Below are 17900 nucleotides of genomic sequence, written 5' to 3' on the forward strand. Positions count from 1 at the left end.
AGAAGAAAAAAATTTCACCGCTGAAGGCTACCCTAGCAAAGTTTTAGTGGAGCAACACATATGGCTATGATCCTCACAAATTCAAACCGCCCATATTTTCCTAGGACATTAGTCATAACAAAATAACTCGACTGCATAGCTAGATCCGTGACCTTCAAAAATTAAAGACAATTGCATTGTGAGGGCTTAAAAGTCTAACAATTCTCCTAGGGCATTGGAATGGCCCTATATCAACATATTCTTGTTGTCTTTTGATGTTCACGCTCCAATGATAATATGACATATTAATACCTCATGACAACTATGTTGACTTCATAGGTTAATGTATGTGTAAGTGCTGAAAGTTAATGAAATGTAGCACACTAAGTCTATGTGGCAATGATGATCTTTGTCACATCAAATTTTTGTATAAATCACGAAGAGAGGGACGAAAAGTTTATATAATTAGATGTTCTCCTCTCTATACTTCCTCTCATTACAAAAAGATAAAAGATGTTAGAGAAGAGAGAGGAATGAGAGAGATAGAGAGAATAATGAAAAACAAGAGAGAAATTTAGAGAGAGGTGAAGATGATTCAAATTCAAAGTCACTCTCACACCTTAATTTCACATGATAGTGTTGACGTCATAGGTCAATGTCACGTGTCAGCGTTGACATAGAAAATCAATTACATGTGGTATACAACCTATGTGACATTGCCTCCTAAACACTTACAAAGCATGGGAAAGATGGATGAAATCTTAATGTCAAAAAGCATGGGAAAGATGGATGAAAACTTAATGTCAAAAATCAATGCCATATGGCGCAACTATTGACATCCTAACTGAGTGCCACATGATCTTAGACAACAACATGTGACATACTCAACCTTTGTGGAAATGACAATAATTGTCAAGTCAATATTTTTGTAATAGAATATGAGATAGAGAAAAAAAAAAGAAAAAAAAAATCAAAATTATAAAAATGTTTAATTATAAAGATGAAAAACATATTTATACCTTATTTTTATTGTTGTTAAATTTAATAATTGTAATATTATTATTATTATAATATTTATTATTATAGTTATTATTATTTTATAGAAGAATCGTAGTTGTTAACAACTTTTTAATGTCGACAAAACTATATTAAAAATAAATTTTTATTTTTTGAAATTTCAAAAAATAAAAATGAAAATCCTCTTAATGGGCCTAAAAATTAACTTATTTAGATTAGATTAATTTCTGATTCCTATCAATCAAACGATTCTAATCTAAACTAAATTGAAAAGGTATACTATTGATAGATTATTTTCAAGACTCAATCAAACAAATATTATATTTATTATTTATTGATATCTTTTAGTTATCTTTTTATCAAACCTTAACTCTTCATGAAACTTTAGTTAATAATTCAACCTAAACTAATTTCTTTGTGTAATCGCTTGAAGAAATGATAAATTTAACTATGTTAACGAAGAATTAGCTGGTAAAACAATTAATTGGCAAAACAACAAATTCACATGACTGCAACAGTTATACTACTATGTAGGAAGAAAGGGCCCTACACTTTTGAGATCAAACTTGAAGGTCAAAGTTTTCTTATGAATCCTCTTATCATAGTCAATCCCCTTATACAAATAACATATCCATCACAATTAGAATATTAGTCTACACCTTATACAAATAAATGAGATATATATATCTAAAATATTTCAATAGAAAAAGGATTTAGGCACAAAAAAAAAAAAAAATTAACTAGTGTATTAGAATCTTAGTCCACATTTTCTTTTAAAAGGCCTCAACTACTTGACAACATTTAATTCTGGACTAATTACCCAAACATTTGTCAATATCCTTTTAGTAATTACCATCAAAATTTTATTGTTTTACTATAAATATGGGAATAATATTAACTAGTATATTTGTACCAAAAAAATATCAACTAGTGTATATCATTTTTTTATAATAAAAAGTTTAGATTAGATCCAATGCAAGATATATAGAACCACATCAATCTCATATATAGTAGATTTACATTGAATTTTACGTATATTACACCAATTACAAATTTGAATTTAAATCACAACAAATATGAGCAGATCGGGCAAATTATTTATTTCAACCACAATTGGTAACTAGTATATATCATTCTTTCATAATTTTATTTCAACTTCAATTGATAAAATGAAACATAACCAATTCCTAGTTACACGGATACAAGGAAGAGTGACGATGAAACTTGATTTGGATTCCATTAACTCAAACTTTGAATATTAAATATTAAGCATAATTTAGTATATTATAGTCTTGTCTTGAAGGGACCTAACCCACTTGCACATAATCAAACAACTCACAATTATATATGAATACATAGCTTCTATTCGCTATACCATATTCTCAATTATATATGAATATATATAGCTATAGACATACTTGACTTCTAACTTTTTTCTCCATATACACCTTTTTTATTTTTTAATGAGAGAATTGGATCTTTGAACGAAGAATATGTTCATCAACTAAATCCGTGGTCCTTTATGAGCTTTGCTTTTTTTGTAATTGTTGCTAAGGCTTTGCACTAATGAGTTAATGATATATCACACCATGCTATATGCATGCCACTTTCTTTTTGACCTATATATCAAAATTAGTCATGATACGGAAAGCACAATATAACATGAGGCTATATTTTAGGGATGTGAAATTGGGTCCTACACTCGTATATTTTCCATCTTCTTATTCTTTCCAAATATCATAATACACTTATAAAAAGATTTCAATCATTTTTGTTACTTTCGAAAAAGCTAGGAGGTTTTAATGTCGGCTAGATATATCTGAGCATTTTGGGGGTGGGGTTATTAGAAATAATAAAGTTATTTAGAGGTAGGTAGTTTGTTAAGTCTCTATTAGTTATATTTTTGTATTAGAGATAACGAAATTAGTTAGAGGTAGTTAGTAACAGTTAGTAGTATTTAATGTGTATAGTCTCTACTAATTTTATATATAAAGCATTTCATGTATTCTTTTAGTATTTTTTTTTTGTCATCAATGTGAAATGTTATAATTTTTTTTTTATCGAACTCTTAAATTTATTTTTAATATGAGATGAATCTTCAACTCTTCGATTATGTTATGATTATGTTATTTTTAACGGCTGTAGATATATAAAGATGTTAACTTTTTTTACATATCTCTTTCAAATTAAATTTTGTTTAATATTTCTGTGGACCTATCTAGAGCTCATTCAAACTAGACTTTTGTGCCATTTGCCTAGTTTCGCACATAGGATATTATAGAAGCTTGACAAGCAACATCTAATCAATTATACATTGATTCGCACATCATGGCGAGATCTACATGTTTTCTTAACATTTAAAACATACTTTTATGTTAATTTACTTCGACAATGAAATTATATAAAATGATCTAATTCTATTTAAGCAAGGTACATATTTATTCTTGTGTCCCTCTCTAACTCATATCAAAAACTAATTTGAGTTTCATAGTATTTGCAAGTAGATCACCTTATTAGATATATATGCATTTCGACCTACACTCGAGATCCACTTCAGATCAAAATGATTTTATGTAAAAAATTAACATATATCAATGTCACAAAAAATTAGAAAAAAAACAAGGTTAAAGGTATAATATTTGTATGTGTGTGGAAGCCGCTTTCTCCACTAAAACCCAAACTAAAAAAATGGTGGATATTACTTTATAGGAGATCAACCACCTATGAATTTGAGCATTTTAGGCATGAAGCATAATTACCAAAGTGCAACCAACAACATAAAGAAATAAAAGCATTGTCTAGAAATTCTAATATTCTATTTTACTTTTTAAAGATTTGATTCGACATGCAAAATGAATTATTTTAACCTTTAAATTAGACCATGGTTGCTTAATTTATATCCACCACCATTCACATATGTTACTTTTAATGTTGATTCTGTAAGTATGTTAATGGGCCAAACAACTTAATCTCAGTTATTATTATATACAGGATCTGCAACTTTATACATCTCATGGTATAATATCCAATAAATCATGTAAATATCCATTAGAGATAATGTAACAAATTACGATTAATCATATTATAGCTAGCTCGTTCTATTTTATTAAAAAATCAAGTTGTTAACAAATCAATTAAGGTATGAATGTCTATAAAAATTATAATTTAATTAGATGATTAGCGAAGTAGATGATTTGTTAGACTCAAATCAAAGATTCCTCGTAAGGATTGTGCATGTTAGCACTTTTATGTACCAATGAATTTTCTCGTTAGGCTATGTAATTTTATACATTATTATATTTACTCCAATAGTTTTAAATTCATTTTATTTTTATTTTGTACAGGCAATGACGAAAAATCAGCCAGGCACTCTCTCCTTTGTCCGCTAATTGGATTTCATATCCCAAATTTTAACTCCAACTCCACATTTTATCATTTTTTATAAGAACTTTCAAAAATACTCTCGTAAAAGATATAAAAAATTTAAATAAAATTAACCTATTTTTTTACCCCACATTTATGTTTTTTTATATATTGAAAATTTCGTTTTTGAGATTTTTTATATACAAGATTTTCCCCCCAATTTATTTTACTTACCAAAAATTTTATATTTAAAATTTTCTCAATTTTTTTTAAATATTGGAAATATTGTGGTGTGCAAAAAAAAAAATTACATACCAAAAATTTTGAGTTTTCAAAATTTCTAGTATTTAATTTTCTTTTTCAACTTTTTCTTTTATATATTTCAAAATTCACAGTATGAAATTTTTTTTAGCATACCAGAAATTTTATTTTTCAGAATTTTTGGTATGAAATCTCAATTTTTTTCGCATATCGAAAATTTCAATTTCAAAATTTTTGGTATGTAAATTTTTTTTTATTTTGACATATTAAAATTTCAAAAATTTGAAATTTTTTATACGTTAATTTATGAACCATATTTATAGAAAACAAGATTTTATACCGGAAATTTTAACTTTGTGTGGCGTAAAAAATGAGTCCAAAAATTTGCATCTAAAAGAGATGAAAATGATAGAAATAAAAATGATTTTTTCACAACTTATAGAGGTAGGGGTCAAGTGTTGGGTACGAAATATAATTTTCTCTTTTATAAAGAAAAATAATCAAGCCCGGCCCAAACTCTAGGCCATTAAAGCCTTTATTAAATGATTAAGAATTATCTAAAGCAATGGCATTGAATGCATTGCTTGAACCTTGGTGCGAGAATTAAAGAGGCCAAAGAGCAGCAACAAAAATTGGATTTAAAGGGTGAAGTTGTTGGATTGGATGCTGAAGTTATGAAAGCTTTGAGGGAGTGTAATGCTAAAAATTTCAGCTAATCATTCCCTTAGAGTAGTATTCTTCATTAAAGCTGAGAGTTAGACGGTCCAAGGAAGGTAATACTAATTTTAAGTATTTTCATGGATTTTGAGCTAAGTAATGTATGGCGGTAGCTAAGAAGGGTTGGAGAATTTAAATGGCATCTTCAACTCTTTTTAAGGAACACCTTAGAAATGTAAGGAGAATAAAATTATTGTTAGAGAATTTGAACTTGAAAAGAATCGGAGAGAAGGATAATGCAATATTGACAACAATGTTTTTAGAAGAGGAATTCAAGAAGCAATTTGGGATTTTGATGTATAAGAATTTGATGTCGATGAAAATATTGTAAAAGAAGGAAATAGTTCTTTATAGCATTTATTTCGAGACAAAAGAATCCGTAAAGATAGAAGATTATGTATTCATCTTATTAATTGGTGTACATGCAAAGTGTTAGCAAAGATGTTAGTCAATCAATTGAAGTGTATTGTGTAAAAAATGATTTCGAAATTCTAATTTGCATATATATGTTAAAGATTGAAAAATGTTAGCATCCTTATAGTTAATGAGTTGGTAGACGAGGCGAAAAAAGAATGAAATAAAAAGATCATTATATTTAAGATTGATTTACAGATGAATTATGATTTTATGGAATGGAGTTACTTATATATTGTAATGCAATATATGAGTTTATGTGAGAAATGAAGGAAATGAATAAACAAATTCTTAAATACAACTACGATTTCAATATTGGTAAATAAAAGCCCAACAAAGAGTTTTCTATCGAAAAAGAGTTAAGGCAAGGTGACATTGTCACATTTTCTCTTCTTTAATGCAACAAAAGGATTGTGCAATATTATGTATAAAACAATAAAATAAACTTTTTTTGAAGGCCATAGATTCGGATCCCAAAGTCACAAGGTGCAACGCCTTCAATTTATGGATGACTCAATTGCAGTGGGGGTGCAAAAATAGGAAAATATGCAAGCAAGTTTTATTGAAAGTCGATATAAAATAAATTATATATAAAATATTTTTAATTAATTTTATATATTTGATTTTGGTGTAGTAGTTATTTTAATTTTTAGATATATTAAAAGTTTTTGGTTTGAATCCAAGTATTTATAATTTTATCAAACAAATTACTATATATCATTAGACTGATGAGTACCTTAAAATAAAATGTGACAAGTATTTACATTATATTTATTTTATATATTTGTGATTTCGTAAAAATGTGGAATAATGATAAATAAAATAAAAACATAATATAGTTGTATGTCAAAATCTAATTCTACATTTTTCAACAAATTTGATCTAAACATTTAATTATGATGTTTATTAAGATTAAAATAAATGTAATATATATTTTGTTATAAGAGAATGAGACTTAATTCCAATGTTTAAGATGTGTTTTATGTAATAATGTGGAGAAAGATAAAATATTAATTATGAAGTATTTATAATTGTATACACATGCATTTTCAATGATCCAACATATATAAATTAGATTGCAATTTTTATTAGAGTCATCTAGTGGTTTCACAATCAAATATAATATAGCAAAATTATAAAAACAAATAGTTACATCGTAACAATATGAAACCCAATATACTTATAAGTTATTAACGACAGACTTTTCCAACATATAAGTCTAATAGTTAACCTCATTTTCTGCATATAAAATTAAGTAAGTTATAAGTTTTTACTTAATAATTTATACTATAAAATCTCTTATAATAAATTTTCACTTAATAAATTTTCTATTTATACAATTAAGAAGATCATAAGTTTTCATCTAAGTTTTTTAAATTAGAATTATAATCTATTGGTTTATTAAATTTCTGGTCATTTAATTTTTATTTTTTTATTTTTAATGGGTTCAAATATCCTTGTATTTGTTTTTATTATATTCTTTTGCTTGGTAAAAAATAGTCAATGATTATAAGTTTAATGTATCTAGCGTTATTCCATCATAAACATGATTACACATTGGACTAAAATTTCTCACAAAAATTAAAATTAGGTTTCTATATAATTTTGATCTATTATTTTTTTACCTAATATTTGTTTTGGATAATTTATCTTTTATTATTTATTTAAGTTATTTATTTGTTGTAAGTGATGTATTTTAGTCATTTTTATCATAACTCTTTCAAATAGTTGTATAATTATTGTCATGAACTATTGAGATCTAATATTTGATTACTTGTAATGCTTAATGTACAATTTTAATAAGGTGAAAATATAATAAACTCTAATAAATGTTATTCCTTTCAAAGAGTTTATCTATATTTCAAAGCTACAAGAAGAATTTTTTCAAGTACAAACTTATTATTGAGTTAAATGAATATTTTTCTGAAAGAATATTATTATGGGTACATACTAACAATTAGATTTCAATAAACAAATATTATAATTTTTGTTATAATTCTGACAAAAACTAAAACAATAATGTTATTAGAATATAAAATTTGACATAGAATATAACACAATTATAATATCGTGTAAAATACAATATGATCATGTTTTGTTTTTCATAAAATGTTCAAATATTATTTGTGTTTTCTTTTGTGCTCCAATAACATTACTCGGAACTAAAACACGTTATCTATAAAAAATTAAATTAAAATATAAATAAAATATTAAAATAAATATTAATTATAAGATAAAATAAAAATTATATTTAAACTTTAAAATTAAATTTGAAAAAAAGTATAAAAAGAACAAGTGCGGGGGGACATACATGGCAAGAAATGACCATTGAAGTTGAAATGGAAAAAGGAAGGTGGCCAAATAGTTGTAAGAATCTTGAATCTTATTTGAAGTTCCAAGATATAATTTTATCTAAAGATTAGGTCTTTATTGATGCAACAAGCCAAATATATCACCACTCTTATCAAAATAAAAAGCCAAATATGTCACCTCATCTTTAATGGATTGGTCAATTTTCGAATATATGTATTATTTTTTTCATATTTATATATACTCCTAAAGCAACCTCTATTCTCTAATATGTTCGTTAGACTTGAAATTAAATATTTTTAATAAATATTGAGAAAGCATTTAGAGTTCTTTAAACTTTTGGTGACTTATGAGACATACAACGGAATAATTTTAAAAATAAAGTCTTAAATTTATTTTAAAAAATAAAAATAGATTCTCAAATTTAAATTTGAAAAACTAACTAAATACTAATTTATTTATCTATAAAATAAACAGAAAAGTGGTAAGCTTATTATAAAAACTTGTAATGCTTATAATTATGTAAGAAATAAATTTTAAATATATATAGTATGGTAGCATATTATAGAGGTAGTTGTTCATTATAGTGAAAAATATTTTTGTTTTAACTTTAGAACTAGTTCCAATTCGATGGAGGACTTGACTCGAAGCTGTAAAGCAGAGCACTTTGTCAATTGTGTGACATGACAATTTATTGACTTTTATGTACACTTTTAACTTAGACTAAATATATTTTTATTTGGGGACCTAGATCCTTATAGATTTTTTTTCCCAGACCTAAAACAAGGATTTGAGTTTTCTATAATGTTTGAGTCAGTCCTAAGTTTTTTTTTTTAATAACCTAAAATTGAAAAAAAATTAATAAAGTATTCCATTTTAAAAACTATATATCATTGTTTGACTTAGTTCCAAGTAGTTCTTATAAATGACGAGTTTCTTAAATAATTATAAGTTTGTAAAACCGACTTTCTTTAAGGTATTTGTTTATTTTTCTTTTTAATTAGAGAAGTCGCTTTTTGAAAAAATGACTTCTTACATCTAATTTCTTTTTAAGTTAACGGAAAAAATATATATAATTCATTAAAATTCATTCATAAAAAACAGCAACATAAATTTAACAAAAGTTATGTAGATTGATTAGAGTTGTCCGTAATATTTGAACAATACTTTCGAGTATGATTAGTTAATCGATATAGACACGTGTATAGTTTGAAACTTTTCACAACCACACCATTTTCTTTGAATGTTGACTTCGAAATGACCAATTGGTCGCACCTCTCTTGGGTTTATTGTTTCACGCACCATGAAAGAATAACAATTTTGATCGAATCGCATGACTTTATGAGTGTTACACTTACCAACTTCATATTTAATTTTGTCACATGTGTATACTCGACTAAAAGTTAATGATATATGATGTTGTAGTCCTCTTTTTGCATATAAAACTCTTATTTTATAGTAAGTTGATTGAAACAAAGCAGTGATTGAGAGATTACGTGTATCCTTGATCACAACGTTTATTAACTCGACAATGTTTGTTGTCATGTGCCTCCAATGTTCGTTAACTTAAAAAAAATTGAATGTAAGAATTTTTTTTTTCTTTTAAAAGGCGACTTCTTTACCTAAAAAAAAAATCAATATCTTAATGAATCCAAACTTGACCTTCATTAAGGAAATCACCATTTGCAAAAGCAACTTATAATTAAGTAAAAAAAAATGGTAGTTTAATATATAATTTTAAAAAGAAAATTATTTTGATATATTTTTTTAATTGGGTTATTGAAAAAATTAAAAATCCCAATCTTAGAGATAAGGAGTATTATTTTTTTTTATTGTCATTTATAAATAAATTCAAATTCATCTTTTTACGAAGATTATAAATTCCACAATCTTTTATAATTATGATAGTTTATTGGGTAAACCCTATGTAAAGCCCAACTTATATAACTTAGTAAACAAATCCAATTTACTTCAAAAATATGTATGAATACAAATGAAAAAAGTTAGCTTTTATCTTAAGAGAAGAGTTATTTTAATTTTTACGGCTTCAATTTTAACGTAGTCCAAAAGTAGTCAACAAAAAGGAAAAACTTGTTAAATTTCTCTAAAGAAAATAATTATTTGTAGTTTATACCTGTAATTTATTTGGGTAATTTAAAATAGAGTTAAAAAAATGTTGTCTCTATAAATATATCATATTTCATTTATAATCCATCTAAGTTTTTTTATTTCTTTCAAATAATGGTCTCTCAAATATTTTCAATCAACAATTTTGATATCTACTTTTAAATAAATTCATGTGTATCGCCGTAATCTTTAAATGATTTTTTACATGCATGTTTATAACATTATAAAAATATCTCCCACAAAAATTTAAAATTGTTTAACTAGAGATAATATGATACTTTTGAGCTTTCATCACTAAAAAATTTATATTTAATTCATTTTTTGGTTAAAAAATATATTAAGTTTTATAGGGAAGATTATTATAATGTTCTAAGTATTTTTGCAAAAATTCATTCAAAAATTTGAATGATACACATGAGTAAGCTTAAAAGCATATATCAAAATTGTTAATAGAAAATATTTTAGGTACTATTGTTTGAAGAAAATTTTTAGAGGAACTAAAAATGAAATATTGTATATTTATAGAGACAAAAAATATATTTAATCTATCAAAATATCACTCACACATTACTATAGATACACTAATTCTTCAAGGTGATTGAGATTCATTTAAGATGTTGAACTCTGCCAACATAAATATTTTTTACCATATGCATCTAACATGAATCGACCCTCCAACCAAATGGTTAAGAGACTAAATATCTACCACTTGTACCACACGATATTCGTCGAACTTGTACATATTTATCATACTAACAATGACATGTTGGTCCTCTCTCATTAGTTTTTTGCATTTTCTCCTTCTCATGCTAACAAATATGATTTCACTATGGAACTCCCCCACAATGAAAATTTTCTTCCACTCAACATCTTAACATTAATTAGGGTTTCATGTACAGCTTACGATTACAAATACTACTTCACACAATTTTTTAATTATAGATTTAATTGAGAATTCTTATTCATTGAATATGTCTTTGATCTCGACTACTAACAACCAAAATTTTACTTCGTGCAATGTAAAGTGATAGAGTCGTGAGCAACTTGTCTCACACAATCTCCTAAAAGATCAACCTGAGGATGATGATTTCATCACTCTTTAGTTGGGATGCTCTAGTTTGATAACCCAAACAATGTTCGAGCATTCAAGTAGACAATAGTAAATGTGTGGAGAACCATATCTTATGGTGTTTGAAAGATGAATATGGTGTTTGGGGGCATATGGATGGCAATGTGAAAAGAGTATTTCTAACTTGCTTCTTCGACTTGTTTTCCACATCCAACCCAAGTGGAATGAAGCAACTATGTGAGACTATTTAGTAAAGGCTTGTAGTTGACCACAAGCCTGATGTAACACATTTTTTCTATTGAAAAGATAAAAGAAGCCATCTGGCAAATGCATAACCCTAAAAGTCTAAGAGTCAAATGAGATCCATACAACTTTTTTATTTGAAATACTAGCATATTATGGTACATGGTATCCAATCTCTTGTCCTTGAGATCCTAAATGAAGGAAAATCACTTGAACCTATCAACAAGACCTACATTGATTTGATTGTTAAAAGTAAAAACATGTCACCCCCTAGAAAATTTAGGTCTATTAGCCTTTGAAATGTTATCATGAAGATTGTCACAAAAGTTATCAATACTCGAGTGAAGGGTATTCTCCTAGAAAAAAGTAGATGAGGAACAAAGTGTTTTTGTGAACCGTAAAGTAATCACTAATAATGACCTGATCATAATGGAATGTTTTCATCGACTCAAAAATAAGACAAAGGGCACGAGAAGAATGATGTCACTCAAGTTTGATATGGCAGATGAATATGATAGATTGGAGTGACCTATCATATGATACCAAGTTCTATAATAGGCAACCCAACAAAAGCTTCAAACATGATAGGTTTAAGGAAAAGTGACTGCACATCTCCGTAGAAAAATTCATGGCATTTAGGTGGTAAATTTAGACAAATAAAACAGCAAGAAATTATTTATAACAATATGGAGACAAAAAATTCATGCAAGAAATCCTTTCTCCCTGAAGCATTAATTTCAAAGTTTTGGTGGGGAACCTCTAAAGATGAAAGAAAAGTTTCATTGGTTGAGTTGGCTATGCCTAGAGAAATTAATGTATGCTTGAGACACCAATGAGCTAGGTACTAGATGACTAATCGAAGATGGGATATCTGTTACAATTTGGTGCGATAGGTTGTTGTCTGACACAAAAAATGTTTCAAGGTGTGGAGCTCAATCAAAATCTTACTTGTTTATGCTAAAGTGAGTTGATTGATGAGACACCAAAAAATAGAAAATGGAACTTATCAGAGCATCATTAATCCTTTTAAGGAAAACCAAATCAAAATACATTCATAGTTTGTTAGGTCTTATGTCATCTCAAATCTAGAGGGGGTGAATAGATTCCAAGTACACATCGGATAAAAATCCGTTTCAAAATATTTTTTACAAATTAAAGGCTCTGCTTATTAAAACTATTGATAAAAATGATTAAATTAATTGCAAAACACTTAACAAGAATAACAACAAATCAATGACTTAATCTTCTAATTAAAATTAAAATGAAAACTTCAATTAGACAGTTAATAAAGATCAATAAAACAACCAAACATAAGTTGATATTATGTTTTGAATAAAATCTATATCAAACTAGTAACTCCAAAACATATCTAATATAAGTTGGATTAAGTGTAATGAAATTTATTCAGCTATCAATACTTGTATACAAAATTGAGAAATAAAGATTCTAACCTTAGTCAACTATTAATAAGTTGAGAACCTAATATTTTATAAAAACAAAAGTTACAACAGAATCTTTAATTGAATTAAGATCAAGATAAGTTTCAATATTGAGATGATAAATTTCTACACTTACACAAATATAAAATTTATCATCACAAAAACTTTGTGCAGAAATTACAATCAAACAAACAAATATTTATTAAACAGTTTAATCAAATATAAAGAGTAGGGGTTAAGATGAAGAAATTAAGATGAAGACACCAAGATTTATACTGGTACGTTCAGTCATAATCGTCCTCGCTGATGGCCTACATACAATTCCTTTATCAATCGGTAAAAGACTTTCTTCTACTATGATTAAATGATGAATTGTTATTATTACAATAAGAAACTCCTTGAGTTAATTGAACAAAAAAACTTTTTGCTTCAATGTTTTATGTTCCTTATGAATATTGAAACATCTCATTCTTCAAAAATCTCCTAGAATTCCAATTTGATCCAACGTTAAAATCCAACCTCTATGGAGCATTCACCATTGAATCTTCACCTTTTGTTGATTTAACTCTTTTTTAACTTTAGAATTCAAAAGAAACCTAAGAAACCCCAATTATCCCAATTAAGGTGAAAATAAATCCATTATTTTCCTTTCAAATTGATTGTAGATGATAAAACACTTTCACTCAATCTCACAGTCAAATGAACACTCAAATTACAGAGCTCAACTTATCTAAGAATCTCATAAACAATCACTCACACCAAAAGTTAATTAAGAGTTTTTAAAGTAATCTTTGAATAAATGAATTTTCAGAATTTTACAAAGTGATCATGTTAGGTTAGAATGAAATAGGGTAAAGAGTATTTATAGTAAAACATAAAAAGAAACACTTTTGATGCATTAAAAAAAGTAAAAAATGACGCAGTAGTTCGAATCATATATATGTTGATTTGAATCAACCTATTATTACTTATATAATTTGAATCATGATTCTAATTAATGTCTAGAAAGTGAAGTTGTAAACCATTTTGATTTTTTTTTTTTTTGATAGAGTGATTCGAATCAACTCAAAGGTAATTCAAATTAACATAATTTTATTGATATGATTTTAGACAACCAATAGATTATTCGAATCATTGTTCAAAAATCAGATTTTTAAATGCAATTTTTGACATTTTTCATGATGCATATTATTCAAAGTATTTTTACATGATATACATGTTTTTAATGAATTTTTCAAAAAAAAACTAAGGAATGGGGGATTATATACATCAAACTAATCTAATTCTTAGATTTGATATCAATGAAAATAAACTAAAACTAGACCTAAAAAAAACATACACTCACATATTTCACTACAATGTTATGTTGACAAGATGTGTTGGCATTAGGAGCAGGATGGAAACTACTTTCTAGGCTCTATATACCATATTCTCATTGAATCCAAGAACATTCTCCCAACTATAATTAATCTAGCTCGAAAAGGTGTAAGTAAGGAAAAATCTCAAGATCATCTCTTCATGCATTGTCCGGAAATAGGTCCTTACTACTAAAATGATGCACATGTTTCAAGCCATGTCACACTCAAACTCTTGGATTCTCAAGTGGCTAACGAGTAAGGATCAATTGGCAGCTCAATTTTTTTGCATTGCTCTCTAAAAGATCTGGATGTTTAGGAAACATTTGATTCTAACAATGAAAAATTCAATAATATTTTGATTGCGAAGGAGATATCTGAATTCACTTATGAGTACAATGCCACAAACAAGTGTGGTCCATACTCTACTTAACTTGTCCATAGGGGTACATCTCCAAATTTGGATTCTCTAAAATAAATGGAGTGTTCAGATTGTTGTACTAGTTTTAGTTTAGTGCATAGTTCTGAAACTCAATCAATATGTCTATCCACAAGATTTATGGAATCTAATTTGTTGCATAGTTTGAAAGAAAAAAAAAATTCAAAAAAATTCAAAAAATTAAAATTAAAATTAACAAAATATTGGACCTATGAGCCTCTTTTCTTAACCCCACAAAAAATAATGAAATAATGGACTGGAACTTAAAAAAAAAAAATTATTTTAATAGAAAGCCTAATATTAAAGGTTTAGTAAGAAATTTTTTTAGGAGACTTTTGAAATTTAAGACTTCATTGACAACTCTACTTTTAAGTGTAACATGAGTTGGGGCTCTTATTGAGCTAAGTACAAACAAAGTGATATATTTTTCTCATTGAAAAGATAAGCTTTTGAATTATATCGATAAGACAAAGACAACTAAATAACTTTTTATTCGAAGCGATAAGATGATTTAATGATTTACATGAGAGATACATGAATTAAATTAGAGTAATAAAGAGGTTATTATTTCAATTTTTTCCTCTAACAAAATAACATCAAATAACTAATAAAAATCAACTATCCATCCCATGACTTTTAAAAAAAGAAGGTAAATACAATCTTTTTTTAAAAGAAATACAACTCATTCAAATAGATATAAAGCAGCATCACATGCTTACTTCCAAATTGAGAAATTTAAATATTAACCTCCTCGTCTTTATGGATAACACAATGACTTGATTGATATTTGTTTAATACTAAATACATATTTACTTTTCTTTATTTTTATCAAACTATTATTATTTAAATCATTATCTCTATCATAAAAAAAAAATATGATCATTAACGCCTACTTATAAGAAATTATATATATAATTATTAGAGTTTTAAATATTTTTTAAGTAAGAGTCGTGGTCTATATATACAAATTTAGTTATGTTTTATTGAAACCTTATAATATACGAAAGAGAAGATTTTAGGAGTGAAGCTTTTTCTTGGTCTTGAGATTGACTGGTTTTGTTTCAATGACATTGAAGTTTTAATTATAATTGTTCAACTTGTAACATAAAGAAAATAAATAACATAGAATTGTTCAACACAAGAAAACCAATGGCGCGATTGAAAGGGATCAAAATAACGTGCAACATTGTATAATAAATATCGTGACATCAAAGGACCTTAACAAGAATTAAATATAAATCTGTCCCATCTATGGTTTGAACAGATTTTAATTTCCTAACTTGTTTCCCTATAAACCGCCTAGTTTCATTCTAGGTAGACAACATTTGATATATTGTCAAATATGTCTATAGTCAACTATGCATGCATCACAAAGATGCAGCAGCTAAATATAAATAACACAAAAAACATTAAATTACTTTGTACAAAACTGGAAATTTAATTTGGCACCGACGCATGTAATGTATAATATGCATCCATTCTCAAAATTCATATTGTTTATAATATTATAAACGTTGAATTAAATATTAATTAATTAATATGTCTTAAATTATGTTTTGATTGACCCTAATGGTTGAACTACTTTGTTAATTTTAATGACAGGTCCCTATTCTTAAACATTTAACTAGTTAATCGTTATTACATTTTATGATTAGAGTACTCAAATCATAATTAATATAAACATTATATTACAACTACATTGAACAATTAACGACAGATTATATTAACAATAATATATTGATATGGTATGATTGTTATCAATATAATACTTATACTATGTGAAATTACAATCGTTTAAATTAACAATAGTTATGGATAGAGAATGTAATAAATAAATATCCTATTATTATATGTGACATTAATTTACCACATTCTTTATGAATTAAATCAACATGTAAACAACTGATTTCTATAGTGTGTTGACACTTCTTTTTAAATTAATTGTTTAGTTATATGAATGAAAGGTATTTTTTAATTTATTCTTTCTTTTAAGTTAAAATACATTATGATTTTGACTTATTATATATACTTAAAGGTAAATACTTTTCTATATATGTATATTATTTTTTATTTCATACTTTATTTATTAAATAGTTTAAAATTACTAAAAAAACAAGTCATTTCTCTTTCACCTTAAGATTTTTTATAAAAAAATTAAGATAAGAAGACAATGTCCTAATTCAAAATATGAAAAGTCTTAAAATTTATTAAAATATTTATAAAATAATTTATATTTATATATCATACAAAAAGGAACTCAAACTCAAAACATATAATTTAAGGACATGACATTTGAGAAGTTTTTTTCTTCATAGAAGTATTTAATTAGATAAATGTGTAATCATACCTATCATAATTTGATCCACAAAGAGCAATGCTAATAGGCCTATTTTATATCCACAATCAAAATGGTTTCATGTCTAGATTGGATAAGCCTAGCCTAAGTATGATTAGACCTAGAGTTTTATACCAGGCACCTCCCCACTTTGACCTGCCACCCCCCCAGTGATGCGTAAAAGACAATTTTACCCTCCATCACATATATAAAAACCAAAAAAAAATTTTACTCACACTTTTTACCAATTCATTCGAACATTTCAAACATTCGATTCAGAATCAACCTTACCTTCGAAGATCTCAAACATTCGAAACGCAAAAGTAAGTTCCCATTCGAATATTTGCAGTTTTTGAAAATTTCGAAATGCATTTGTATGATTCAATTCCAGAAGTTTCGAAAGTTTCGTTGAATATAAAACCTTCGAAATGCAATCCTCGAACTTTTGGAAATCTTCGAAACGAGAAACTTTCGAAAGTTTCTTGAATTGAAATCTTCGAAATGCAATGCCAGGTGAAACTTTCGAAAGTTCTGGGAAAGTTTCGAAACGCTTGTTCGAAAGTTTGGATCTGGGAAATGTTCGAAACCCAGTTTCGAAAGTTTGAATCTGGGAAATGTTCGAAACCCAGTTTCGAAAGTTTCAATATGGAAATTGTTCGAAACCCAGTTTCGAAGGTTTGAACTGGGAAATGTTCGAAACGGCCTTTTATGTATTATTTTAAATTTTTTGAAACGAATTTGTTAATATTATTTATATATTATTTATATATTATTTATATATTGTTACATTGATTTTTTATTGTTTATAATTCTTTTTAATATTTATATATTT

This window comes from Cicer arietinum, chromosome 7, assembly GCF_000331145.2.
Source record: "Cicer arietinum cultivar CDC Frontier isolate Library 1 chromosome 7, Cicar.CDCFrontier_v2.0, whole genome shotgun sequence".
NCBI classification, from domain to species: Eukaryota; Viridiplantae; Streptophyta; class Magnoliopsida; order Fabales; family Fabaceae; genus Cicer; species Cicer arietinum.